General features: G+C 40.3%; 2 non-coding genes across 2 annotated transcripts; one reads left to right on the top strand and one right to left on the bottom strand.

Annotated features, from left to right (window-relative positions):
* The first annotated feature begins 13,180 nt into the window (after window positions 1–13,180).
* On the top strand, window positions 13,181–13,287 carry LOC133290344 (small nucleolar RNA R71). The gene has a single exon (XR_009748636.1). It is a non-coding gene; the product is annotated as a small nucleolar RNA R71 (small nucleolar RNA).
* A 3,239-nt stretch (window positions 13,288–16,526) lies between these two features.
* Window positions 16,527–16,633, bottom strand: LOC133290345 (small nucleolar RNA R71). Its single transcript, XR_009748637.1, has one exon. It is a non-coding gene; the product is annotated as a small nucleolar RNA R71 (small nucleolar RNA).
* Between the last annotated feature and the right edge of the window lie 9,158 nt (window positions 16,634–25,791).

Consider the following 25,791-nt stretch of genomic DNA (forward strand, 5'->3'; position numbering starts at 1 on the left):
ATGGCTGCTAAAAGAGAGTGAGGGAGAAATGAGGGAAACCATGTATATCTGCATAAGTGACGGGGCGCTAAAACGTGTAAAACCAACGTTTTAGCGCCCAGGACCAGAAAAATGTGCACACGTTGTGTGCAGCACCGCGCTAAAACGGTCACCAAGGACGTTTTAGCGCGCTGGGCCAGAGTGCTTGCAATTGAATGCATTGGGGAACGCTAAAATGATCCGTATGAACGTTTTAGCGCTCATGGCCAGAGAGTTTCATCGTGATGCAACTCTTAGAACACTAAAACGCCCATAATGGAAGTTTTAGCGCCCAGCACTTGTCAAAAAAAAAATTCTTAAAGGTTTTCAAAATTCTTCCCCCTTCTTTTTTTTTAATTGGTATTAACATGAATGTTACATACCTGATACAGTGGGTTGTGTAAGAACCTGCACCGTTAATTAAAGTATTTAATTAATTAATTATGCAAAAACAGGAAATGATTCCATAATTGACCCTAATAATTATTTATGAGGCTTAATAATCATAATAAGTGATTAAGAATGCTGAAAGTCGCTTTTCGGAAGAAAAGTGCAAATATCGGTTCTGCTAGTCGGTATAAATGTGTACCGAAAAAGTATCCCGGAAAATTAACGTAAGTGCATGATAATTACTAGAATAAGATGTAGGACTTGTAAAGAGAGTTTCAAGTCCAAATAATGAGAACTGGTGCTAGAAACCGGTACTGGCTTTGAAAAGCGCGTACCGAAAAAGTTGCTCAGAAAAATATAAGAAAAATATGTTAAGTCTTAGAAAATTATGTAGTTTCATAATCCAAAGTTTGGGATTAAGATGCTAAGTGTAGAAATTAAGGTTAATACTGTGCGCTTAAGTGAGTTTTGGCTATATATATGCATTTTAGCACATAACCCTAGGCATACCAGAATTCCTACGTGAAGCACTTGGTGGGCTGAGGGTGGTTCACTGTTCCATTGCCGCCTTTCACCATTTTTGAACTCAAGTTGTCACCTTTACTTGATTTCTTCCCTCTTTGAGCTTGTATACACTTAAGAACATGCATGGTGAGGAAGTGTGAGGGTGTATTCTGAGTTTTCATCCTCTGTGTGTGGGTGAGGGTACTGGTTTTGGGTGGTTTGGGTGTTGAAATCCATAGTCATGGCATTTTGAGGTCCAAGTGGTGACCTTTAGTGAGAAAGAACCAACCTTTGTGAAGCCATTTTCGTGCATCTTCCTTGAGTCAGACTTGAGGGGCTGTGTTGAGCTCCAAGAGCATCTCCCTCTGCTGTTCTTGAGCTGTGGTATGATCACCAACCTTTAACTTAAGTTTTAAGGCTTAAAAGTGGTACATGTTTATTGATTTATATTTGATCCATATCATATTGTTATCTGCTGTGATTGGACTTTGAGCTTGTGGCATTGGATAGCTAGCTTAGAGGTAAGCTTTCGTGTCCTCGGTTTAGCCATGTTGTGGTTCCACCATGTCCCATGGGGATATGGTATATGCATGTTGTGTTACATGCTTTTGATGTTTTGGAAATGTTGTTGAGCTATTATATGTTAGTGCCTTGTTGATATGCATGGAGGTGTTCCACCTATACGGTAAGCCTGAGTATATAGAACATACAATAGGGTGAGGCTGTGGGTGAAGTGCAAGCGGTGTTCCTTGTACTACATGTAGGGAATAGACGTATTCCTACATTTCTCTGGCCAGTAGATAGTGATAGACACACATGCCATAGATATCTGTTGCACTACATAGTTTTAGAACTGATAATGATATAAATGCTTTTTGAACTTATATTGCACATGTAAGTGAGCTTAGGGTGGAAGATCCTTGAGAACCCCTTGTCTTACTGAGATTTCTAGTTTAAATATTTCACCCCACGTTTGGGGAATGCTTATTTCAGGGTCAGGTAATGTAGAGACCTCAGGCGGCAGGAGGCCGAAGCTGAGTTAGATTGCTGTTATACTATGCTGCCTTGATTGGATGCTGGATTTGCATGCTGCATTTATGCTTATAGCTTCAGTTTATGTATTGGAGTTTTATTTTGAGACTCGTTGGTTACTATGTTTATTTGGTGAGCATGGGGATTGTCCATGACACATAGTATTGTTATGTCTTGTTTATGTCTTGAGTCTTTTGGAGTTGTAATAATGTATCAGGATATTGTCCGGATTACTTTATGTAATGCCGTGATTTAGATACACACTTTATCTATATATTGAGGTATTTCAGTAGATGTCTTATTGCAATTTACATACAGGCGATATTTTATGAAATTGATTAAGTAATCAAGTTGGTAATTGATAATGACGTCATAATTGAAAAGAAAAAGAATATTCCGCATTTTTAATTAAGCACCGCTTAATACGATGTAATGTTAATATTCCGGGTATACACGAGGTGTTACATTTTATGGTATCAGAGCAACGGTTCAAGGGAAAAGCCTGTATGTATTGCAATGATTAGGATGTTTGGTTGTGTCTGTTTTGCGTGTTTGCTCCGTCGAGTATTATTATGATAATGCATATGTGACCACATTGCGTGGGCGTGATCAACTCATAATTTGTGTAACTTGTGCAGAATCATGGTAAGGCTCGGGAGAAACCGCGAGACTTCGAAGGATCGGCCCGATCCTGTCCTGGCTGCATTAGCTAAGATGCAGGCGGCCCGACTAGCCGACCAGGAGGCCATGAGAATGGAAAACCAGGCCATGCTGGACGCCGTCAGAGAGGCGAACAGGAAGGCCACTGAGGACGTGTTGGAGGCCAACCTTCTGGCGAACATTACGATGTTTAGAGACATGTTGGAGGAGATGAGGAATGGCCCTGATGTTGGTCATGCTCTACCGCCACCCCCTCCACCACCACCACCTCCACCCAGTCTGCAGGATGACTCTCAGAGTCAGTTGGGAGATGGCAGTCATCTTACGGGGGCCATGCAGACCGTCCCTGTTTTTGTTGAGGATCGTGATGAGATCGATCGCCAGCTGAATGCTTTCCATAAGCATAAGCCACCTGTCTTTGATGGATCCTTTGATCCTGTTGCTGCGCCACGTTGGCTTCAGGCGTTAGACAAGATTTTTCCGGTCATGCAGTGCACAGATCCGCAGAAGTTGATGTTCGTTACTTACATGCTAGAGGGCGATGCCCATGAGTGGTGGACAAACTTTTCTCATGTCTACGAGATGCAGGGTCATGTGATGACTTGGCCTATGTTTGAGGACTTCTTCTTGGGTCAGTGCTTTCCATATGACGCTCAGGAAAGGCAGCAGGGAGAGTTTGACAGATTGGTTCAGGGCTCGTTGTCTGTGGACGAGTACCTGGCCAAGTTCAACCAGTTGGTGAAGTTTGCACACTTCAGGATGGTGAGGCCTACTCCTACACTTCTGGCTGCTACGTTCCGCAGGGGACTTAGTGAGGATATTGCTGGTTACCTAGCTGGTTCTGCTTCTAGGGATTTTGAGACACTGGTTCAGTAGTGTCCTGATATTGAAGATTACTACAGCTCGATTAAGGCCAAGAAGGCCAAGGTTGCTGAGGCGACGAAGGTTGCAGCTGGTAGTTTCACTTCTTGGCGAGACAGGAAGTTTGGGAGCAAGAACAAGGGTAAACAGTTGGCAGCTCGGCAGGCGCCGAGTCAGTTCAAGAGGACTTCTGTTCAGGGGAGTGCAGCGAGACCTCCTGCTCCCAGGTGTTCGGGATGCGGGAAGACTCATTTTGGGTCGTGCTCTACCGGCCAGTTGATTTGCTTTCAGTGTAGCAAGGAGGGCCACTTCTCCAGAGACTGCCCATCAGCGACAGCGAGGGCTACTGCAGTGCAGGCAGTGCCACTTCAGATGGTTCCCCTTCCACCTACTTTGGCACTGGTAGTGCCACCATCTTCTGGGAGAGTTTATACTCTGGATCATCAGCAGTCGGATCGAGCTCTAAACCTTGTCAGAGGTACTGTTACGATTGGTTCATCAGCTGCTGATGTGTTGTTTGACTCTGGGGCTACGCATTCTTTTGTTGCTACCCCGATTGCTGTGGGGCTTGAGTTGCCCAGTGATGTGCTTTCTCCACCGATGCGGGTGACCACCGCCACCGGAGAAAGATGTGATGCTACCACTGTTCATCGCGATGTGGCATTTCAGTGGGATAGCCGTGAGTTCTCGGTAGATCTGATAGGGTTGCCGATGGCCAACTTGGAGGTTATTCTGGGCATGGATTGGCTGTCCAGAAACTGTGTGATGATTGATTGTTGTGCCAAGCGTGTAGTGTTGTCTCCGTGTGATTCCACAGCCAGTTCCTCGCCGTACATTTCGTTGCTGCAGGCTAGGAGAGCCTTGAGAGCAGGGGCATTTGGTTATGTCATGTTGGGAGATTTGGTGAGTGGTACACAGGAGCATATCACTGGCATTCCTATGGTGAGGGAGTTCCTCGAGGTGTTTTCTGAAGAGATTCCTGAGTTTCCGCCACAGAGGGAGATAGAGTTCTCCATAGATCTGTTGCCTGGTGTGGGGCCGATTTCTTTAGCTCCATACCGGATGTCGCCACCGAAGTTGGCGGAGCTAAAGAAGCATATTGAGGATCTTTCAGCGAAAGACTTCATTAGACCGAGTGTGTCTCCTTGGGGAGCACCGGTTATCTTTGTGAAGAAGAAGGACAGGACAATGCGATTGTGCACCGACTACAGGAAGCTGACCAAGGTGACAATCAAGAACAAGTATCCCCTTCCTCGGATTGATGATCTGTTGGATCAGCTCAGGGGTGCTTGTGTGTATTCCAAGATTGATCTCCGGTCCGGATACCATCAGATTCGGGTGAAGCCGGAGGATGTCCCGAAGACCGCATTTCGCTCGAGATATGGTCATTTTGAGTACTTGGTGATTCCGTTCGGTCTCACCAATGCACCTGCTGTGTTCATGGATTACATGAACCGGATTTTCCAGCCGTACCTGGATCAGTTTGTGATCGTCTTCATTGACGACATTTTGATTTACTCCAAGACGGAGGAAGAGCACGTGGAGCATTCGAGAACTGTTCTGCAAGTACTGAAAGAGAAGAAGCTATATGCGAAGCCTTCCAAATGTGAGTTCTGGCTCAAGTCTGTGAAGTTCCTTGGGCATGTTATTTCTGCTGAGGGAGTTGCAGTGGATCCGAACAAGATTGAGGCCGTACTGGATTGGGAGAGACCCAAGACAGTTACGGAGGTGAGGAGCTTTCTGGGTTTGGCAGGTTACTATCGGAGGTTCATCAAGGGATTCTCCACCTTGGTTTTGCCATTGGCTCGCCTTACTCGGAAGGAGACTACATTTGTGTGGACTCACGAGTGTGAGGTCTGTTTTCAGGAGTTGAAGGAGAGACTGACTACTGCTCCTGTGTTGGTCCTTCCTGATCCTGCGCTTGAGATTGAGCTTTACACTGACGCATCCGGGAAGGGGCTAGGTTGTGTGTTGATGCAGTTGGGCAAAGTGATCGCCTATGCTTCGAGGCAGTTGAAACCTCATGAGGAGAACTACCCTACTCATGACTTGGAGTTGGCTGCTATTGTGTTTGCTTTCAAGATTTTGAGGCATTATCTTTTTGGTTTGAGGTTTGTGGTGTTCAGTGACCACAAGAGTTTGAAGTACCTATTCGACCAGAAGGAGTTGAACATGAGGCAGAGGAGATGGATGGAGTTCATAAAGGACTACGACTTCGAGCTAAGGTATCATCCTGGCAAGGCCAATGTGGTAGCTGATGCTTTGAGTCAGAAATCCAGTAGTTCATCCAGTTTGTTACTTGGTAACTTCGATGTGGTTGAGAAGTTCCGCAACTTGGCAGTGACCGCTCCGTGTGAGAGTGTACTTCTCGGATTGGAAGCATCTGATGTGGTGAACGAGCTGCTTGAAAAGATTAAAGAGGCACAAGTTCAGAGAGAGTGTCTGGATTATGTGAAGAACCAAGACGGTGTGTCTTGGAATAATGATGGATTGCTTTTGTTTCAGCAGAGGATTGTAGTTCTTCGAGGCCCGTTGATAGAGGAGGTTATGGCAGAAAGCCATAATGGTCAGTTTTCTATCCACCCTGGTGCTACTAAGATGTATCAAGACTTGAAGAAGAACTTCTGGTGGCCGGGCATGAAGAAAGATGTTGCTATCTTTGTGTCCAAGTGTTTGGTTTGCCAGAAGGTGAAGATTGAGCATCAGAGACCGTCTGGTGAACTTCAACCTTTTGAAGTACCACAGTGGAAGTGAGAAGGTATTTCCATGGACTTCGTGGTGGGATTGCCGAAGACTCAGGCGGGTTGTGACTCTATTTGGGTCATTGTGGACAAACTGACGAAGTCTGCCCATTTTCTTCCAGTGAAGGTGAGCTTCACTACAGAGCAGTTGGCCAAGCTTTATGTCCGCGAGATCGTGAGGCTTCACGGGGTGCCCGAGATTATCATTAGTGATAGGGACCCGAAGTTCACATCTCGGTTCTGGGAGGCGCTGCAGGAGGCTTTTGGTACGCACTTGAGATTGAGTACCGCCTATCATCCTCAGACTGATGGACAGACTGAGAGGACCATCCAAACCTTGGAGGACATGTTGCGAGCTTGCACGTTGGAGCAGGGCTCGGCATGGGATAGGTACCTTCCGTTGGTTGAGTTTTCTTACAACAACAGCTTTCATGGTAGCCTGGGCATGGCGCCTTACGAAGCACTGTATGGTAGGAGGTGTCGGACTCCTACTTGTTGGTCTGAGGTTGGGGACAAGGAGCTTTTTGGCTTGGATTTTGTCCAAGATACCACCTTGCAGATTCAGATGATCCGTGAAAAGTTGAAGCAGGCGCAGAATCGCCAGAAGAGCTATTACGATATCAAGCATCGTCCGCTGGAGTTCAGTGAGGGTGAGCACGTGTTTGTGAGACTTTCACCTGTCACCGGTGTAGGTCGGGCACTCGGAGTGAGGAAGCTGAGCCCGCGATATATTAGGCCATACCAGATCCTTGGTAAGGTAGGACCTGTTGCCTACCGGCTTGCCTTGCCTCCGAACCTGGCTAACATCCACGACGTGTTTCACGTGTCTCAGCTTCGGAAGTACATAGCATATCCGTCGCACGTGGTGCAACCGGATGATGTGGAGGTTCGGGAGAACCTAAAGACTCCTGTCGGACCACTCAGAATTCTCGATCGTGGCGAGAAGCAGCTGAGGAGCAAGATATTCCAATGGTCAAGGTGTAGTGGACCGGAAGAACTCCTGAGGAGTGTACTTGGGAGCGTGAGGACGAGCTTCTCCGGCAGTACCCCGAGTGTCGACCAGATATATTTCTGATTTTGAGGTCAAAATCCTAAAAAGGTGGGGTGAATGTAAGAACCCGCACCGTTAATTAAGGTATTTAATTAATTAATTATAAAAAAATAGGAAATGATTCCGTAATTGACCCTAATAATTATTTATGAGGCTTAATAATCATAATAAGTGATTAAGAATGCTGAAAGTCGTTTTTCGGAAGAAAAGTGCAGATACCGGTTCTGCTAGTCGGTATAAATGTGTAACAAAAAGTATCCCGGAAAATTAATGTAAGTGCATGATAATTACTAGAATAAGATGTAGGACTTGTAAAAAGAGTTTCAAGTCAAAATATTGAGAACTGGTGCTAGAAACCGGTATTGGCTTTGAAAAGCGCGTACCGAAAAAGTTGCTCAGAAAAATATAAGAAAAATATGTTAATTCTTAGAAAATTATGTAGTTTCATAATCCAAAGTTTGGGATTAAGATGCTAAGCGTAGCAATTAAAGTTAATACTGTGCGCTTAAGTGAGTTTTGGCTATATATATGCATTTTAGCACATAACCCTAGGCATACCAGAATTCCTACGTGAAGCACTTGGTGGGCTGAGGGTGGTTCACTGTTCCATTGCCTCCTTTCACCATTTTTGAACTCAAGTTGTCACCTTTACTTGATTTCTTCCCTCTTTGAGCTTGTATACACTTAAGAACATGCATGGTGAGGAAGTGTGAGGGTGTATTCTGAGTTTCCATCCTCTGTGTGTGGGTGAGGGTGCTGGTTTTGGGTGGTTTGGGTGTTGAAATCCATAGTCATGGCATTTTGAGGTCCAAGTGGTGACCTTTAGTGAGAAAGAACCAACCTTTGTGAAGCCATTTTCGTGCATCTTCCTTGAGTCAGACTTGAGGGGCTGTATTGAGCTCCAAGAGCATTTCCCTCTGCTGTTTTTGAGCTGTGGTATGATCACCAACCTTTAACTTGAGTTTTAAGGCTTAAAAATGGTACCTTGATGCATCTAATGACTTAAAGATGATAACTTGTTGTTGGGTAATGTTGAACACGCCTAGAAATGCATGAATAGGTGTTTAAAATCGGTAAAAGGGAATCTTTTTGGGATATCTTCACGAAAATGCAGAAACTGCATTCTGTCGTGAAATATCCGGATATCTGCCCGTGGAATATCCGGATATTGGATATCCGGATATGTGTATTCGGATATGGGGTTTTGGGATATCTAGATATTGTATATCCGGATATATGAATCTGTATATCCGGATATTGCATATCCGGATATGGTCCCGAGGAGTATCCGGATATTCTGGGATTTCGCAGAACAGTAGCTGTGCTGTGTGTACAGTAGGCTATTGGGGGTTTGTGGACCCTAGTTTGATGAAGTTGAACTTCTGTTTTTAATGGACTAAGCCAGAATCATGGGATTAAGGGCTTGTGGCTTTGTTAGAAGCTTTAAGACTTGAAAACGTAATGAAAAGACGTTGTCTTTAATTTTGTATGCATGTGGTACATGTTTATTGATTTATATTTGCTCCATATCAGATTGTGATCTGCTGTGATTGGACTTTGAGCTTGTGGCATTGGATAGCTAGCTTAGAGGTAAGCTTTTGTATCCTCGGTTTAGCCATGTTGTGGTTCCACCATGTCTCATGGGGATATGGTATATGCATGCTGTGTTACATGCTTTTGATGTTTTGGAAATGCTGTTGAGCTATTATATGTTAGTGCCTTGTTGATATGCATGGAGGTGTTTCACCTATACGGTAAGCCTGAGTATGTAGAACATACAAGAGGGTGAGGCTGTGGGTGAGGTGCAAGCGGTGTTCCTTGTACTACATGTAGGGAATAAACGTATTCCTACATTTCTCTGGCCAGTAGATAGTGATAGACACACATGCCATAGATATCTGTTGCACTACATAGTTTTGGAATTGATAATGATATAAATGCTTTTTGAACTTATATTGCACATGTAAGTGAGCTTGGGGTGGAAGATCCTTGAGGACCCCTTGTCTTACTGAGATTTCTAGTTTAGAGATCTCTCCCCACGTTTGGGGAATGCTTATTTCAGGGTCAGGTAATGTAGAGACCTCAGGCGGCAGGAGGCCGGAGCTGAGTTAGATTACTGTTATACTATGCTTCCTTGATTGGATGCTGGATTTGCTTGCTGCATTTATGCTTATAGCTTCAGTTTATGTATTGGAGTTTTATGTTGAGACTCGTTGGTTACTATGTTTATTTGGTGAGCATGGGGATTGTCCATGACACATAGTATTGTTATGTCTTGTTTATGTCTTGAGTCTTTTGGAGTTGTAATAATGTATCAGGATATTGTCCGGATTACTTGATGTAATGCTGTGATTTAGAGACACACTTTATCTATATACTGAGGTATTTCAGTAGATGTCTTATTGCAATTTACATACAGACGATATTTTATGAAATTGATTAAGTAATCAAGTTGGTAATTGATAATGACGTCATAATTGAAAAGAAAAAGAATATTCCGTATTTTTAATTAAGCACCGCTTAATACGATGTAATGTTAATATTCCGGATATTCACAGGGTGTTCATCCATCGGAGTAACCTGGGCTTAGCATCCTGCTTTGTTAACAAATACTTCAAAGCTGCATGGTCAGTGTAAACAATAACCTTGGACCCTAACAGATATGACCTGAACTTGTCAAATGCATACACTATTGCCAATAACTCTTTTTCTGTAGTAGCATAATTCTTTTGTGCCTTATTAAGAATTTTACTGGCATATTAAATGACATGCAATAATTTTCTTTCCTTTGGCCTAACACTACCCCCACAACATAATCACTGGCATCACACATAAGTTCAAAAGGTAATGAAAAATCAGGTGCCATGAGTATTGGTGCAGTGATCAACTTGTCTTTCAACACATTAAATGCATACAAACAGTCATCAGTAAACAGAAATTCTTTATCCTTCCCTAACAGCTTGCATAATGGTTTTACAATTTTTGAAAAGTCTTTTATGAAACGACGGTAAAATCCAGCATGTCCTAGAAAACTCCTCACACCTTTAACATTTATGGGAGGGGGTAATTTCTCAATAACAGAGATCTTGGCCTTATCTACTTCAATCCCTCTGTTGGACACTTTGTGTCCCAAAACAATACGCTCTGTCACCATGAAGTGACATTTCTCCCAGTTAAGCACAAGATTGCTATCTTGGCATCTTTTCAAAACACTATCCAAGTTTTCTAAACATGCATCAAAAGTAGGACCAAACACAGAAAAATCATCCATGAAAATTTCAATGCACCTTTCTACCATGTCAGAGAATATGGAAAGCATGCACCTTTGAAAAGTTGATGGTGCATTGCATAGCCCAAAAGGCATCCTCCGATATGCAAAGATTCCATAGGGGAAAGTAAATGCAGTCTTCTCCTGATCTTCCGGAGCCACAGCTATCTGGTTGTAGCCTGAGTATCCGTCCAAGAAACAGTAGAAAACATGTCTTGCCAATCTCTCCAGCATTTAGTTTAGGAATGGAATAGGGAAATGGTCCTTCCTTGTTGCTTTGTTGAGTCTCCGATAGTCAATACACATCCTCCAGCCAGTCACTGTTCTTGTAGGGATCAGTTCATTGTTCTCATTCCTCACAACAGTCATCCCTCCTTTCTTGGGCACTGTCTGAACTAGACTCACCCAAGCACTGTCTGAATAGGGTAAATCATCCCAGCATCAAGCAACTTCACCACCTCCTTCCTCACTATTTCCTTCATAGTGGGATTGAGTCTTCTCTGTGGTTGTCTCACTGGTTTGACTTCTTCTTCCATCAATATCTTATGAGTGCAGAAGGAAGGGTTGATACCCTTAAGATCTGAAAATGAGCAGCCCATGGCTGTCTTATTCTTCTTGAGTACCTCAACCAACCTCACTTCTTCCCCTTCATACAAGAATGCATTGATAATGGCTGGGTAGGTTTCATCATCCCCAAGGAACACATACTTCTGATTTGAAGGAAGTTTTTTCAATTCCACCTTAGGTGCTCCCTTAGGAATGTCATCCACCTTCTTTTCCAACTCTTCAACTACTGGTTCCTCCTGATAATATTCCCCACTCATCTCATCTTTACATTTGTCTTCCTCTAATAACAGGTCCTCTTCTCCTGTCACTTCTTCCATAACCTCTTGAATGACATTAATCCTAAAACAATCATCCACATCAACAGGATGTTTGATGGCTTCAAACACATCAATTGTAACTGTCTCTTCATTCACCCTTAGCATTAGCTTCCCTTGTTCAACATCAATTAGGGATCTAGCAATTGCTAAGAATGGCCTCCCTAGAAGTAGAGGGCTTTCAGTATCTTCCTTTTCCATATCAAGAATCACAAAGTCAACTAGAAAAATGAATTTATTCACCTAGACCAGAACATCTTTTACCACCCCTTCTGGTCTCTTGATGGATCTATCTGCTAGATGCAAAATAAGATTGGTATCCTTCAATGTGTTGATTCCCAAAGATCTACATACGGTCAATGGCATCAAATTTATGCTGGCCTCCAAATCACAAAGTGTCTTCCCTACTTCCACATCTCCAATGGCAATAGGAATGCTGAAACTTCCTGGGTCTTTTAACTTTGGAGGAAGCTTCTTTTGGATCAGGGCACTAAATTCTTATGTTAAGGCCACAGTCTCACCATCCTTCAGTTTCCTCTTCTTAGACAGAAGATCCTTCATGAATTTGGCATAATGAGTTATGTTCTCCAAGGCCTCAACAAATGGAATGTTAATCTGCAACTTCTTAAAAATATCCAGAAACCTTGCATAGTGTTGTTTCTGGATTTCCTGCTTCAACCGTTGAGGATAAGGCACTTTAGCATATGGAGATAGGTTGATTGGCTGGTCCTGCTTGTCAGCCATCTTCTTCTTCTCCCACTTCATCAACTTCTTGGGTGAAGAACTTTCTTCAACCACTACCTCTTCTTCTTTCTTCTTTTCCTCAACCTTCTCTTTTTCACTTTTTTCAACTACAACATCTTCAACAACAACTTCCTCCGCATTTTCCTTTTCTCCCACTTTCTTCTCTTCCACTTTCTTATTAACCGGTTGAAGCACAAGTCCACTTCTTGTAGTTATGGATTTACAGTGCTCCTTTGGATTCACCATGGTATCACCAGGGAACTTTCCCTGTGACCTCTTAGATATCTGTCTAGACAACTGGCCAATTTGTGTCTCCAAATTCCGGATGGATGCTTCCTGGTTCTTGAATGCTGTCTTGGTCTCTTGCATGAAAGCAAAAGTTTCTTCCCTGAAAGAATTTGACCCCTGAATATAATCTTGAGTAGTCTTTGATAACTGGGCAAAAGCTTTCTCCCATGCAGTAGTATCACCTTGCTGTGATGAGTGTGTTGGAGGAGGATGTAGTGGACCATTCAACTGATGGTTGGAACTGTAACTAAACCCTGGGTGTTGATTCTTATTCTTCTATGGTGGAACATAAACATTTCGCCCTTGTTTGTTGTAGTTACTCTGATCATACCATACTCCATTAACCTCTGCTTGTTCAGCAGGTCCTCCATAATCACACTCATCAGTGACATGGTTTTTCCCTCAAATGGCACACACAGAATTAGTGTCCACGGAAGCAACCTTCTGAGAAGAAAGCTGCTTGGTGAGAGCATCCAGTTGTTGTTGATGTTGTTGTTTCTGCACTTGCTGCATCTGATCGTTCTTGGCTAACAAAGCATCATAGCCGTCAAGCTTAATAATTCATGTTCTTCTGTCTTTCACCGGAGCATTGTCAAACTCTTGATATGCTAGGGAATCAAAGATGCCAAGGGCTTCCTGAGGGGTGTTGGTTGTCAATGAACCACCAGCTGTAGCATTTACTAATGTCCTGGTGTTGGTTGTCAACCCTTGGAGGAATATTGCTGCTTGATTCCACACTTCTATACCTTGTTGTGGACATTTTCTCAAAAGTGTCTTGAACCTCTCCCAGGCCTCATAGATAGACTCTGACTCTTTTTGCTTGAATCCTGTGATCTCATCCTTCAACTTTGCCCTCTTGGATGCTGAAAAGAATCTTGCCAAGAATTTGGTCTGCAGATCATCCCAAGTTGTAATACTTCCTTGTGGTAGTGACTGTAACCATCTCCTGGCATCATCCTTCAGTGAATGAGTAAAAAGCCTCAACATAATGGCATCTCTGGTCACTCCATTGATTTTCACAGTATCACTCAACAACAAAAAATTCTCAATGTGCAGGTATGGATCTTCTGCACTGGTCCCAGCAAACTGTTCCTTCTGCACCAACTGTACTAGTGCAGGCTTCAATTTGAAATTGTTGGGTTCCACTGTAGGTCTAACCACAGTTCTAATGGGTGGAATGACAGTGGGAGTCATCTAATCTCCCAGTGTCCTCTGTGGTGGTTGCATATGATTCTCTGCCATAATCTCTTCCTGAACAGTTATAATTGGTTCACCCTTTTCCTGTATCTGTCTTCTTCTGGCTGCCCTACTGTTCTTTCTGATTGCCCTTTCTAATTCTGGGTCAAACAATAAAGAATTTGGATCAATAGTACCTCTCATACACCAGAATTAAAATGGAACAAAAATTCATACAAAAATATAAAATGCTGAAAATAAAAGATTCAATCTCAAACACTAATGGTGTCTGTCAATGTTGAAGAACAAATCCCCGGCAACGACGCCAATAACTTGTTGTGGAAATTTAGCAAGTGTACTAGTCAAACAAGTAATAAAATGATGAGTAAAGATCGTTACCACGAGGATTTGTGTCAAGCACTAATTAACCATATGTACTTAAGTTGAATCAACCAAAAGTTCATTAATTGCATTGATTTCTTGTCACCAGAAATTTAATTTGAATTGCATAAAAACTAGATAAACAAATAGAATGTGATTATAATTTAAACAAGTAGTCAGACGTCAATTTCCCTCAAGCATGAATTTATGTATGAACCAATTTCCATAATGAATTACCTACTATGTGATGTTGATCAACCTTTTTCTTATCATCAAGATGTAATGTCTTACTACCCTGATTGATACATTAATAAGAAACCCCAATATCTTGGTGATTCCCTTCTTAATACATGCATTAGTTACTAAGATCTTAAGATCACATCAAAATCTTAGCATCAATGTCTTGACTAGTAGAACACTGATGATGAAGTTGTCAAAAATAGAAACAATGTAAACATGTATGTTCTACACTATCCCTTTAACATGAAGAATTAATCAAGACAACTTCATACAATCACATAAGAGATAAACAAAATATCTAATTAACCATTCATAAATTCACACTTGAGTTCCATTGAATCAGACTACAAAGGACTCTACTCAGACATAGTTGAAATACAAACAAGAGAAGAAGAAAGATCAAACTCCATTGTCATGATGGTTGAGTCTTCAATCTTCAAGTAAAATTACATAAGATGTACTAACTATTACAAAACTACTCCTAAGAATTTGGAAAATAAGAGAGAGAAATCAGATCAGAGGATCTGAGAGAGGAGAGATAGATAGGATGGATGATATGTCAGAATGTGAAGGCCCTTGCATTTTATAGTGTTACAAATTACAACTGAAAACTAACATGGGCACTAAAACGTTCATTAATGGGCGTTTTATCGTCCATGTTTGACGGATGCCCAACTGCTTTTAACTGATTCCAATGCTAAAACGTTTGACTTGGGCGTTTTAGCGTTCGAGACCAGAGACTTTTTCTAACAGCAGAGCGCTAAAACGTTGATATTGGACGTTTTAGCGCCCAAGACCAGCAAGTTTTGTCCTCAGATTGCAGCAGCGCGCTAAAACGTTCTTTGTGAACGTTTTAGCGCTCAACACTTAGGCACTCTCCCTTTCTTCAGAATCTTCTTCCTTCTCTCTGCTGCTTTTTGAGCTTCATTTCCCCACAAGACAGTGTAAATTTTCAACAAGGCTTTCAGAACTTGTACTTGAGGGATTTCCAGGACATTAACCTCTTTTTCATCCAATTAATCACAAAAATTGATACTAATTCATGCTGAAAAACCTGATGAACTAGGGGTTTATCATTAATTCTTTCCATTAAGGAAGTAGTGTAAAACAGGAATGTTTATATTATTTCTGTAACTGGCAATTTCATCATCAGTGTTCTATTATTCAACGGATTGGAACTAGGACTCTGATGTAATCTTTAAAATCTTAGTGCTTAATGTATGTATTGAGAAGGGAATCACCAAGAGATTGGGTTTCTTGATTAATGTATCAACTAAGATAGTAAGGAATTACATCTTAGTGATAATAAGAAGATTCGTTGACATCACATTGGAGATAATTCATGATTGGATCGATTCTTACATAAGTTTATGTTTGAGGGACATTGATTTCCTTACTACTTGTTTTAAAATTGTAATTCACATTTTAGTTATTTTGCTGATTCCAAATATAATTCAAATTCTGGTGACAATTATCAATGCATTCAATGAATTCTTGTTAGATTCAACTTAATTATAAATGGTTGGTTGGTGTTTGAACACAAATCCTCGTGGGAACGATCTTTACTTATCATTTTATTACTTGTACGACTAGTACACTTGCTAAAGTCACAACAAGTTTTTGGCGCCGTTGCCGGGGATTTGTTCTTTCATCATTAACAGACACCATTAATATTTGAGATTGAATTTTTTTTTCTTTTTCTTTCTTTTTCAGCAATTTATATTTATGTGTGAAGTTTTGTTCAATTCCAATTCTGGTGTATGCGAGGTACTATTAATCCAAACTCTTTGTTGTTTGATCCAGAATTAGAAAGGACAGTTAGAAAGAACAAAAAGGCAGCAAGACAAAGGAAGTTACAAGAAATGGGTGAATCCAGTGTGACAATTCAAGAAGAGGTCATGGAAGAAAATCACAGACCACCACCACAGAGGACATTGGGAGATTACATGACTCCCGCTGTAATTCCACCGATTGAGAGTGTTGTTAGACCCAATGTGGAACCTAACAACTTTGAGTTGAAACCTACATTAGTACAATTGGTGCAGAAAGAACAATTTGTTGGCACAAGTGCAGAAGACCCGTATCTGCACATTGAGAATTTCTTACTTTTGAGCGATACGGTGAAGATTAATGGTGTGACTAGAGATGCTATCTTGTTAAGATTGTTCACTCATTCACTGAAGGATGATGCAAGAAGATGGTTACAATCATTACCTCAAGGAAGTATCACAACTTGGGATGATCTGCATACTAAGTTTTTAGCCCGATTCTTTTCAGCATCAAAGAGGGCGAAATTGAAGGATGAGATCACAAGGTTCAAACAAAAAGAATCAGAGTTTATCTATGAAGCTTGGGAAATATTCAAAACGCTCTTGAGAAAATGTACACAACATGGAATCGAAGTGTGGAATCAAGCAGCAATATTTCTCCAAGGGTTGACAACCAACACAAGAACATTGGTGAATGCCACAGTTGGTGGTTCATTAACAACCAAGACTCCTCAGGAAGCCCTTGACATATTTGAATCTCTAGTATCTCAAGAATTTGACAATGCTCCAGTAGATGACAGAAGAACGGTAATTATAAAACTTGATGGATATGATGCTTTGTTAGCCAAGAATGATCAGATGATGCAAATGCAAAAACAACAACAACAACAACAGTTGGATGCTCTCGCTAAGCAGTTGTCCTCTCAAAAGGAATGTCTCAGGTGTATATGGATGGAAGGGGTACCTTGGTTGTGGTTCTTGGAACACACCTTGGATGATACTCGCAGGCTTATATATGCCGAGGACGTTGTGTGGTATTGGTAGCTACCATCCCGCTTCGTCGTATTTTATATCCCGATATTCCCCAGTTTCTCTAAATCTCTTGCTATATCCCGTTTTGAAAGTGGTTGTTTTATATTACTTATATGCATCGAAGTGAACCATTGGGCAAAGTTTTCTCCAGAATCTCTGGGTTACTGAGATATATCCGTATATCTTACCCCGTCTTGGGGCACTATTTCAGGAGGTAGCAGTGGCAGTGGAGCGGCGGGCAAGAAGCCCATAAGATGACTAGTGGGAGCACCTTTACCATTTTGCATTTTGTTGGCCATGTGGCCTAGGCTAGACTTAGGGCATGAACATCTCATATGTATGTAGGATGAGTTTCAGTAGCATATTTGTTCATGTCATTTTGGCTAAGTCTAGTAGTTATGTCATTTAAGTTTATGTTTCAATTTGTAATTGAAGTTGTAATATTTGGAAGATTGTAATTAAAGTTGAAGTTGTAAGTTGTAATTGTAAGTCGAATGTTGTAAATGTACCAGAAATGCATGATATACTATGATGGAAGGGCTTTAGGCCTATTGTAGGTTTATGATTCCTTGTATGTTGAAAATATGCATGAAAAAGGACTTTGTTGATTGAAACCATTTAAGGATTTAAAGTGAGCTATGTTGTGTAATAAATATAAACTGAGTTGGGTTGTAAGTGTCCCAAGGCATTGTTGGTCCTTGTGTGTGCCACCCATTGGATTATTAGGTACATTGAGGTACTAGTGAGCTTGTGCAAATTTGGGGATTATAGGAAAAACAAAGGAAACTCTGGCGAATTTTCTGTAGAATTGGTAGATTTTAGACGAATTCGGGAGAGCATATCTCCCTCCACAAGAGTCTGATAGGGACGTGCCATACATCATTTTAAAGATTGAGATATTCTCTACATTGTGTTAAAATATGAGTACATTTTGGATTGTACGAAGCCCTGTAGGATATGTTTAATACGGACTGTCCAGAACCCCCTAATGCCGGGGCTGTTTCTGGCAATTTTTGGGAAATTAATTCCCGCTTCGTTTCTCCGTAAAATTCAGCGTGTGATATATCAAGTTGAAGGTTGAGGTTCCTAGTTTGTAGCATAAAAATTTGAGAACAATTGGATGAGTGGATTTGCTGCAGAAATTCGTGGAGTGAGAGACGTTTTGAGCTGTTTTGGGGTTGGTTGGCTGTTTTGCTTATCCAACTTCAAACGGCGATAACCGGAGCAAACGAGCTCCGATTAATGTGTGTGATAGCTTTTTAGAAAGGGAATTAAGTAAGGAAAAAATATAACCCAAGAGGAAAGTCTGGTTTTAAGCGGTGTGTTTGCAGAAAAATAATTAGTGAACCATGTTCGGAAAGGTAAAAACGTACTAAGTGGGTTTATGGGAACCCCTTAGTAACTTATAATAAGTAAAGTAAGACATAAAAATAGTTTAAATAAGTATTCCGCAAGAGTTTACAGTTACGGTCGCAAATTTTTTTTATTACGCTTTTTATAATTTTAAATGCTAGCGTAATAATCGGAAAAAGTTTATTCGCATTTTTATAAATGAATTGTTGTGATTGTAACTGCGCTTAATATCATAATTAATGTTAACAATACCGGTGTACAACGGGCTGTTATGGTGCTCCTATCCGGATCACACACCACGACCCTAGGTCAACCGGAACTCCCTCTCGGAGACCTATCCAATGGAAGTCTGAAACGCCCGAAGGTAAAACTGTCTACTAGCCAGAGACTCGGTACAACATACATACTACATGCATGATCATGTTATTCTACATTACTTACATACACTTCCTACCAACATATATACTACATGGATTCATTATCAGATTCACCTTCACTTTCAATATCACCATTATCTTTCAATATCATGACTTTGTTATTTGGACATTGAGAAGCAATATGACCCCTTCTCAAACACTTAAAACATTTTATGTCTCTATTTCTAGAGGATTGAGATTCAGTTTTACCTTGGCTGGAAGTGTTTACAACTTGGTTGGTTTTAGAGGAACCAACTGGAGATTTGAAATGAGGTTTCTCTTCATTTTTATTCCATGTTGATCTTGAAGATGAAGTTGAATTCTGCCCCATTGGCATGGTACCCTTCTTTTTTAGTTGCCTCTCCACCTTTATGGCCATGTTCACCATGTCATCTAACTCCACATAATGTTGTAATTCTACCACATTTGCAATGTCCCGATTTAAGCCAAGCAATCTTCATCTACATTGGCTCGCATCATGGCTGTCTCCATCTCCTTGAAATAGTCTTCAACACTTTTAGAACCTTGTGTGAGACTTTGTAATTTCTTAAACAAGTCCCTATGGTAGTGACTTGGAATAAATCGCCTTCTCATGACAGCTTTCATTTCCTCCCATGTTTCAATGGGTCTTTCACCATGTCTCCTTCTGTTTGACACAAATTGATCCCACCAAACAATAGCATAATCAGAAAATTCTATGGCAGTCAATTTTACCTTTTTCAACTCAGAGTAATGATGACAATCAAACACCAACTCCATCTTTCTTTCCCTCTCCAAGTAAGCTTTGTGGATCATTTCTGCCTTGGAAGGAGGGAATCTTCATCTTGATACTTCCTAGGTTATTATCAACCCTTTCTTCATTACACACTCTTCTTCCTTTATTTCGACGTTCATTCTGCCTCATATCAATTGCAAAATTGGTGTCATCTTCATTTTGATGTTCTGAAGTTCTCGGTTGTCCCTTTGTTCAACTCTTTCTATTCTATCTTGCATTTCATCAAACCTGAAGTTCAATCTTTCAAATCTTTGTGTCATGGCTTCAAAGTAGAATTTGAAATCTTTAGGAAATTGAGCATCACCCTCTTGAGGCATTTTTTTCCTGCAAAAACAAAGTTTTAATATCCTCACAAACACACCCTCACATGTTTCTCTCCCAATTAATAGCTCTTACACTCGTGTTTCAAAATTAGGCTTTTACCCTCTTATAAGCTCACTCACTCCTGCCTTTTCCCCCTCTTTTGAATTACCTCTTTTAGTTCTTAGCTGAACTCAATTGAAGTTTTCTTGAAGAAATCCAAACAGATCACAAGATGTAATACAAAGAGACAAGAAGAACAAGAGAATACTTTTTTTGATGACAAGAATTAGGGGCAAAGAAAGGTTGGAATGACAATAAATTTAACCCATAACTGAAATTAAGTAAGAAGGGAAGTACACACTAAAACAGAAAAAGAACAAAACTGAAAAGAATTAAAAGAAACAAGTTTTACTTCAAGGAATCTAGATCAGATTTTTTATTTTCGTTTTATTTTCTTCCTTTTTTTTTGCTTATGAAGATACTAGATTTTGTTTTCTTTTTTTTCGCTTTTCTTTCTTCCTTTATTTTTTGCTTCTGCAAATACTAAGAATGTTTTTTTTTAACAGTACCAATGGGAGTAGTTGACACATGAAGGAGAATAAAATAGAAAAAAAGGGTTAACAATAAAATAAGGATAGATCAAACCTGATTTAGAAGACTAGCTTTGATACCAAATGATATGAACCTCACCAAAAAAAATAGATCAAACCTAATTTAGTTACGATTGTTTCTACAATCAGAAAATTTAAACAAGAAATAAGAACCATGACCCGTTATCTATGGAAGATAAGAACCAAAGGCATAAGAAAGTTAAAGACGCCACACTCAAGAAAGAAGAAGGTGAGTGATAAGTCTTATTTGAACGCCACAAGAACAAGCTTCTTGATAAGTTCAGATTTCTAGTTAAGAACCAAAGAGAAGAAACCTCACAATTATATTATAACTTCCAAATCTGATTACAAGAGTTGTATCCTCCCTTATTTATACTTGGAACATCCCTCCAAGAAAAAGAAAAGACAAACAAATAAAAAGACACTAATTTAAAGTTGACAACATTGAAAAAGGAAAAGACTCTAATCAGCCCACTAAACATTAATGACATTGGAAATGTGAAACAACCCCACTAAGCATTAATTGACATTGGAAATTGCTACTCATTCCACTCAACCTCCCTTGCATTGATGGCATTAACTAAATTCTGATTCTGAATAAATTTGGACTTGAAGTCTTTCATGATTAGCCCACATTTGCTGGATCAACCCACTAAGAACTTCTTTAAACTTATTGGCCCTTGTGAAATAAAGGGCCTTGAAGGCCGTAAGCATGTGAGAGGGAAAAAAATATATTTCTCAAGCAGAATTACACATACCAATTCAAGATACATGCTTTAGGACAAAATGTTACTGTTAGTATATAGGTGTCCTAGAGGCAATATGTTTTATCAAATGAACACCTTTTCTATTTGGTATTTCATGATTAATAAATTTGAGCATACTTTATCTTTATCATATTTATGTCTCGTCAATATTTTATTGTTAATATGCGTTTAAAGATAAAGAGCCTAGGAATAGAACAGGTGTTCACTCGGGGATCTATGATAGGGATCATGATCATGAGGACTCGAGGACACTGAATGTCGATTACCTAAAATTTGTTCCTGGTCTTGAATCACCAAGAAAGGGTATTGGTGATCTCAATAAGACTGGTACGACATCATCTACTTGTATGGAGATACAAGGTAGGGACATCATGGAATGCAGGCATGGTGATGCCTTAGCTGAGGTCGTGGGTGGATCTGTTGGAGAACAGATAGCACTGAACTGACCCGCTTAGAGACTCCACAAGGATTCATTATGGAGAGTATCATTGGATTTGTAAAGTCTCTAAAAGTTTGGTAGTGCGAATCGTCCTAGACTTAAGGATGTCATCGAATACTATGTCCTAGAGTTCTACTTTGACTGTACAACTCTATCCGCCTGAAAAATGGGGAGAACAATGTACTCTTGGGTATAACTCGAATACATGAGTATAGATGGACATGCCGAAAGGACTCACAATCCCTTATAAGGGATTAGTCGTTCACAAAGATCGGTAGGGCTGAGATGACTTCTAGTTGACTCGGGAATCTATGCATAGTAAGAGATCATGAAGAGTCATGATCTGTCTTAGAGTCAATAGAAGAAGATTCCTAGTTCCTGTGAAATATTATATTTAGTCAATAAAGAGAGATGATACTCTATCCTTGCTCTCGATTAAATGTGAATGACGATGTGAGGGACAATGCTGGCACGGTATCCAAATCAGAAAGGTAGATCACTTGATCAACTCAATTAGTTCTGGGGCTACAGAGCATTGCTAGTGTATCATGTAGTCATTAAATGGATTGGGCCTTTTAAAGGAAGTTTAACTAGTTCAAGTTTATTTATGTCAGTAACTAATTGGGCCTAATGGGTCACACACAAAGGTTATTCTTTATTGCAAGTTATAGCAAGTTTGGACCAATAGTGAGTGATTGGGCTTTGTCAAGACTATGAGTCAAGTTGGGTTGGAGTAGGGACTCCAAGCCCACTTGATCCAGGCTCCCTTTTTGGGCATTAGTGGTGAAAGAGTTTTCTCAACTAATGGGCCCAAATATGATGGTAGGCCAAAGAAACCTTGGGGCATGAATCCTAGTAAGTCAAAGAGTTGACTTGACCAAAATAAGGTTTGGGCAAGTTTTGAAATTTGAAATTTAAAACTTGAATTTCGAATTCGAATTACAAACTGGGATAAGATTGAATTTATATTTGAGTTTAAATTTCAAATTGGAATTTGAAATTTGAATTTGAATTTGAAATTCTATGAGGTTAGGTTGTTAAGAATAATTTAAAATTATTTAAAGGAATAATCCAATAGAGATTGGATGAAGATTCTCTCAACTACTCTTTCATTTGAATTCGTAATTTAAATGAATATCGTTGCAACAAAATTTCTGAGGAAAGGAAAGGAATTAAAGGGGCGCATAATTAAATGGAGAGAATCAAGGAAAGTCTCTCTCATCTTTTTAATGTATGCGCCTGATTAAAGGGAGCTTATGTGGGGCGCATAATGAAAATGAGAGAATCAAGGAAAGTCTCTCTCATCACTTTAATTTGTGCGCCTAATCAAAGGGGGCTCATGTGGTTGATCAGATTTTATAAAAACCTGATGCATCATCTCTCCTAAGAGTGTGATTCTAAAAAAAAGAACAAGCTCCAACCTTTCCTCTTCTCTCTCTTGTTGCACCATCACCTAACCTTAAGACACCATTAAAGTCTTGATAAAATAATCAAAACACTTGGTAGCCTCTTCCTTGCATGCGCCTAGCCAGCCACCGAGGATAAGGAGGGATCAAGGAGAAAGAGTTCTCGCTAGCAAGAAGGAGATAACCGTGTGGATCACCGTTGGAGGGCGTCATCTTTTTGCGCCTACAAGTGAAAAGGTAATTCTGAAACCCTATATCGTTTCAACGTAAAGCATTCATACATGGGGTGTATAGATGGTCTATGCTTCCGCTGCGAAATTTTTTTTGTTTTTCCACCCATGTATGCGCACCATGGTATGACTATGGTGCAGTTTTTCAAACCTTCAGTTACCTTGTTTGTCATTCAAAACCTCGAAGATGATCAATGTTATGCTTGAAGGTTCAAACCCTCTAATGTTGATCCACACCACCCTTTGTCAAGATGCAAGAACCGTTCTTGAAAACCACCAATCGAAAACCCAAAAGGAAGCAAGCTAGGCATCCCAATAGGAGAGGAAGGAGGCAAGGTTTCAAGGTGTTTAGATTAGTGAATTTTCAGCAAGAAAAATCACAAGAGTGGCGCATAGAATGGTAGGAGAAATGGCAGGTTTTTTCACACTCAACCCTTAGCGGAATTCTGTTTTAAAAGGAGACTAAAGGAGGATTAGATGCTGCTGATTTTGAGTCATCAAATCACTCCAAAATCAGATCATGGAGCGCACAAATCATGGAGCGAAATAAGGCTGACAACCAAGTCAATTTATTGGTCTAACAACCATCATATGGCTGCCTATTTCAGCGCCCCATTCAGCCATAAAATCCTCTCCTAAAATCAAGGACATGATTATGATAAGATGCTAATTGAATTCAAATTCAAATCTAGCTCTTATCTTATCCTTTTGTTATGAAACAAAACTACTATAGTCAATTCAAATTCAAATATTTAAATTCAAATATTTAAATTATGAAATTAAATATTAGATAATTAATTTAACTATTTAAATTAATTAATAATGTCTTGGACTATCCAAGCCCATTATCACCATCCATGCGCCTCTTTTCTTCTTAGGTAGGTTTCCAAACTTCTTCTTGGGCTAAAAACTATTATTAGATCCAAAACCTTTAATGCTATAATGTCAAGACAATAAGGTGTTAGTGTGTGACCGATTAGGCCCAACATAGCCACTGACATAAATGGGCTTGGGCCCAACAAGAGAACAACCCATTTAATGGCAACACAGAGCACTAGCAATGCTTTGTTTCCCCAGAGCTAGTTAGGTTAATGACATCATCATCCTATTAAAAGAATTTGGTTACTATATGTATTTCCTTTCGTCTCGATTACCTTCCCATTAAACCTAGGGTGAGGAGATGTATCAACCCTTGCGGTTTAGGGTAAGCTTTAATTCGAAATAGGGAATCTTCAATTTACTGACTCTAAAGGCAGATCATCTCATGATCTCTTTTACTATGCATAGATTCTCGAGTCCCGTAAAAGTCATCCCGATTTCTCCGGTTTACAGATAACCTAATCCCTCACATAGATTTGACGAATTCCTTCAGCTTATCACTCTAGGTTTGTGTTCTTTCAGGACATGCCCAAAGATATACCTATGTATCTCCATGTTTCTGGAAGACGAGGTATACAATCAAAACATGCTTTCTAGAACACAGTCTAGGTGAAAACTTCTGGTCTAAGGAAAAACATACTCAAATAATAAGAGGCTGCTCTAATGATACTGTTTGTGAGATTTCCTCATAGAGTCTTTTTGTGGGTCTGTTCAGTGCGAGCTATACCCTTATAGGTCCACTCACGACTTTAGCTAAGATATCTCCATATCTTTAGTTCGTGAGGTCTTTATCTTGTATCTGAATACAAGTAGATGAGCCGTGCTAGTCTTACCCGAGATCACTGATCCCCATTCTCAGTGTCTCTAGACTAGGAACATAAAATTTAGGAATAAACATCTGGTATCCTTGAACCCTCATGATCGTGATCTTATCACAGATACTCAAGAGATACCTATTTTGTTAAGAGCATGAAGTCTTATGGAGCGGTAGAAATTTGTTCTTGGGACTCTGACCGAAGTTTTACTATCAACGGTCAGAGGTTGAAACTATACATTGGATGTGCTGTGGACAGGAAACTTATTTCAGTTGCTTTGTGTAATAACCCTAAATTATGTAGCCTTATTTATTAATGAATCTTGTGTGGGCAAATTAATTGATGATAGTTATATTGAATAGTCCAAGTTAAGTATGGTTGAACAAATTAAAAGCCCAAGCATGATGGGATAAACCCACACCAAGTAATGGCCTCAATGGCCCAAACGCATGGCTCTTGAAGTTATAAAATATTAGACTAAGCCCACATTAATGGTAAACATAAGTAGCCCAACCAAAGAGACTCCTTGGGCCGAACCCAACATGTAAAGGAACAAGAGTAAGCCCATTTATTTATTTCTATGGAAATCCTACACCAAAAAACCAAGTGGGCTGAACCCAATACTTAGTGTGACCTTGGCCCAAATGCAAAGCAAACCCACCCCATTAGGAACCCAAAACCGTGGACCCCTAGTGGGCAACAAGTCCAAAGTCCATAGACCTATGATGAGTGACGTGGCACATGATGAATGGATGCCACTA

This window comes from Gastrolobium bilobum, unplaced genomic scaffold, assembly GCF_033153095.1.
Source record: "Gastrolobium bilobum isolate Gb01-03AN ecotype WA unplaced genomic scaffold, APGP_CSIRO_Gbil_v1 utg10113, whole genome shotgun sequence".
Classification (NCBI taxonomy): domain Eukaryota; kingdom Viridiplantae; phylum Streptophyta; class Magnoliopsida; order Fabales; family Fabaceae; genus Gastrolobium; species Gastrolobium bilobum.